Consider the following 4,405-nt stretch of genomic DNA (forward strand, 5'->3'; position numbering starts at 1 on the left):
ATGCTATGGGAATTCAGCAGTAATAAGAGTTGTTTAATATGGCAGAATCTTCCTTAGGCCACCAGTTTGGAATATTGCCCTAATTCCCAAGTACCTCAGGAACTCTGAATTGAAGTGAGTAAATGGACTCAGCTCTGGGGAAAGGATACTTTGTAATGCAGGAATCTACTGCTTTCATACTGTCTCAGAGAAAGGATTTGATGAGTTAATTAATTTGCCTTACCTTTTACCTACGCACTTCCGCTGCTCAACTCCCACTGAAGCAGCCTGTCTCTAACACCAGCAGCAGGAAGCCACAGGTGTTCACAGCTTTGGGACATAATTGCCTTTTTAGAGGGACTGGGACAGGAGAGGTGGAAAGAGCTGTTTCTTTGGCCTGAACGGTATCAATCAGGAGAGTGGAGCTTTGGGGTCACAGGTTGCCACGCGTGAGTACTGGATTCTGAGTGCCTCGGTGCCTCTGCAACCTTAAATTTAGTTATGTGTTTTTATCACTCAGGTCCCTCAGAGGCATGGAACCTGGAGCAGGTCCCTCTCTGCCAGGTCCCCCTCTGGCCTGGCTGTGAGGGTAGTATTAAGCATTTGGGCAGGTCATTTTTGTAAGCATTGCTCCTTTTCCTTAAGGAAAGGGAACATTACCTCCTCATGTACTTACCTCAGAGTGTTCTTGTGATAAGTAAGTGTGTTTGCCTGCTTTTTATTTTTTTAATTTTTTAAAAGATTTTATTTATTTATTTGACTGACAGAGATCACAAGTAGGCAGAGAAGCAGGCAGAAGGTGGGGGGCGGGGAGGCAGGCTTCCAGCTGAGCAGAGAGCCTGATGCGGGGCTCCATCCCAGGACCCTGGGATCATGACCTGATCAGAAGACAGAGGCTTTAACCACTGAGCCACCCAGGCACCCCTCGCCTGCTTTTTAAAAGAATATATTTTAATTTTGGTAAAAAGCTTGGTGTCGAAGGAGCATGGACCTTTGCAGAAGTAGTATTGTTTGCTTTATTTCTTTCTTGGGTCTATATAATTTTTTTTAAATAATTTTTTAAAAAGATTTTTATTTATTTATTCGACAGATCACAGGTAGACAAAGAGGCAGGGGGAAGCAGGCTCCCCACTGTGCAAGGAGCCTGACTTGGAACTTGATCCCAGGACCCTGAGATCATGACCTGAGCCGAAGGCAGAGGCTTAATCCATTGAGCCACTCAGGCACCCCTTGGGTCTATATGTTAACAAAGGTATCAAAACGAATAAAGAGACACTTATCAGTTGGTATCAAAGGGCAATCAGCTGGCAGTTGCTATTAAAACAAGCTTTCATGCTTTGGATTCTGGAAGGGTTTTCTTCTTTGTCCTACTTATATTCTAAAGCACATTAAAAATTCTAATATCTGTACAAATAGAATGGAGATCGCCTTTATCCCATAAAGTCAAGGCATATATGTTCATTTGCACATGAGGACAACATTACCAGTTCAAGCTTTCTTTGTTTTTAAAAATATTTTATTTATTTATTTGAAAGAGAGTGTGTTTGTGTGTGTAAGAACAGGAAAGAGGGACAGCGGGAGAGGGAGAAGCAGACTCCCCACTGAGCAGGGAGCCCAACTAGTCCTGGGAATAGATCCTGGGACTCAGATCATGACTGTAGCTGAAGGCAGATGCTTAAGCAACTGAGACACCCAGGCAGCCCACCAGTTTAGTCTTTTAGTGGGACAATTCATTGAAATCTTGCCTTCTCATTTTTTCTTTTTTAATCTTGCTCATTTTTTTCTAATAATACTCACCAGGTTTTGAGAAGACATTTAGTGCCAATCTTTGGGTTGACTCTTTTATATGTAGCATTTTGTTAAGTCCTCCTAATAGCCAGGTTCTATTACTGTGATTCCCATTCTAAAATCAGAAAACAGAGACTAAATGATTTGCTCAGGATCACATAGGTAGTAACTGAAAGGACGGGAAATAAGATTAGCCCGATCTGAAAGCCCAAGCTGTAAATGATTGCATTGTACTGTCCCCTAGAGAGGCTGTGGGAGATGTCAATCCAGGTTCCAGGATTCCACCTGCTCTGGAAGACTTCCCTGTTTGGATTAGAGTTGTTGTCCTGATAGCTCTGGCAACAGGAACCCATACAGGAGAGTCTATGTGACCCAGAAATCTGAGCGGAAAGCATTCTCACTTGGCATGCAGGTGTCCTGTTGTGTTGAGATATATAGAGTACTGATGCTGGGGTCCTGGTCCAGGACATTGTATAACTTTGATGTGAATGAAAACATCAGTGTGCCGTTTTGGGCACAGCTGTGTAATCAAAGCCACACAGCCTAGATGGATTTCAGCTAATTGGTTCAACAAAAACTTACAGCTGGAATGGGACGGAATGGAGCCGTCTGCCGGTGCACATGCAGACCAGCCTCAGTCACGTTCCCTGGCCGTCACCGGAACAAATGCCCTACTTTGTAAAAAGGCTCGGAGTGGTGGCCCATAAATAGCTGAGCTGTTTAACATTTGCAGACATTCACGGTAATATATCTGCTGTCAATACGCTGCACACACATTAGGGGGGATTGTGACAGTCTTGCTGACACACTATTGATTCATGGCAGAGGCTGTTTATCTGTGACAAGAAAACATCAGTTGATATTGACGAATCATCTGAAAATACTCACCTACTTGCACTCTATCAAGTTGAGTGAAATATGCAGTAATCTGACTGCTTGCAGTCAGAATGGATCCACAGGGAGAGAATTTCTGTATGCTATCAGATATTCTTTCTAAATCCACAGCCCCGGTATAGTGCTGTTAAAGGAATAGCTTTCTCTCTGTAAGGCAAAAGGCTGAAAACCAACTGTGTTAATAACGCGAGTGAGCTGTGAACGAATTCGAAGTGGGGCTTGTGTATGCAATTCTGCCCTGCCTGTTGACCTAAAAAAATGAGTGTGAGAAGCTGCCTGGTGTGTCATGCTGAATCGGTGAAAGATTCTCACTTATTAGGGAGATGAAAGTGTGCTGTTATTTTCAAAAAGCCACTACCAAGACAGAGGTTCTAATTAAACTATAGTTTATGAGCACATTACAGAATTCCTCACCTTTTCTGTTGGGGCCAGAAGTCAACCAAGATTTTTAAATGGTGGCACACAGTCTAGCTAGAGTGTTCCATATAAATTACCTGGAAAAAAATCACCATGGGTGTCTAAATGCTGTTTCAAAAAATGTATTCACCTACCTGACCAATATATATTTTTTAAGATTTTATTTATTTATTTGAGAGAGAGAGACAGAGAGAGATCACAAGTAGGCAGAGAAGCAGGCAGAGAGAGTGAGGGGAAGCAGGCTCCCTGCTGAGCAGAGAGTCCAATACGGGGCTCTATCCCAGGACCCTGAGATCATGACCTGAGCTGCAGACAGAGGCTTAACCCACTGAGCCACCAGGTGCCCCCTAAACAAGATTTTTAAAGGCATAAGTGAGGGCAAGAGACCAGTCTCTGACCTCATGGAGCTTGTATTCTAGTTTGGGAAGGAGACAAAAAGAGTAAATATAAAATAAAGTAGGTAGATATTAAAATAACTTTAAGTTATACTAAGTAACATGTCAGAGATAAAGATAGTTTGAAATCATTTCTGCCGTATCAGGAAAGTCCTGCATGGAAACAGTGAATTGTGTTGGGCATATCTAGGTATTTCCCAAGTCCTCCGTGGGCACCCACCCAGGGTGACATAGGGTTAGGGAGAGGAGTTTGCACTTATTCAGTAACTACTGTGAGCAAGCCCTGTAGTAGGCACTCTTGTGTATAGTAAGGATTGTAACTAGCAGGTTGGTGGGAATAGTTGCAGGTTTGAAGTCAGATTATCTTCACTATGAACTTGATCTCTACTATATCCTACAACTGTGGCCCTGAGAAAACCAAATTTTTTGACCCTCAGTTTCTTCATCTACTAAAATAGGTAATACCTTGTTGGATTGTCATCAGGACTTAAATAGAAAAATAAAATATGTGGCATGTAATAGAAAATCAGTCAATTCACTGAGTCTTCATAATCTTCTTGAGATGGAGACTAAGTACCACTGTACTAAGTCACAGCCTATCAAAGGCTGTGCGATATCCTTAAAATGCTTAGTGTTTTCAAAAGTTTGAATGAATGAGGCTTGGGGTCCTCATCTTACCGACTAGATCTTGACTCTTTTTGTGCCCTTTAATGTGTATAGCATTTACAATGTATTTCTACTAAGTGCTCCTACTACAGTCACCACCACTGCTGTCATGGTCTCCACCCTGGCCACCTCAAGCATCTTACCCTTGTTGAGCCCTCACAAGGTGCCAGACACAAGGCTAAGCCCTGGAATACATCGTCTCCTCTGATTCTCACCGCAGCCCCAAGGGATGAAGTTACAAGGTCTTCTTTTGTAGGTGAGAAAAT

Source organism: Mustela lutreola, chromosome 5, assembly GCF_030435805.1.
Source record: "Mustela lutreola isolate mMusLut2 chromosome 5, mMusLut2.pri, whole genome shotgun sequence".
In the NCBI taxonomy this organism is placed as follows: Eukaryota; Metazoa; Chordata; class Mammalia; order Carnivora; family Mustelidae; genus Mustela; species Mustela lutreola.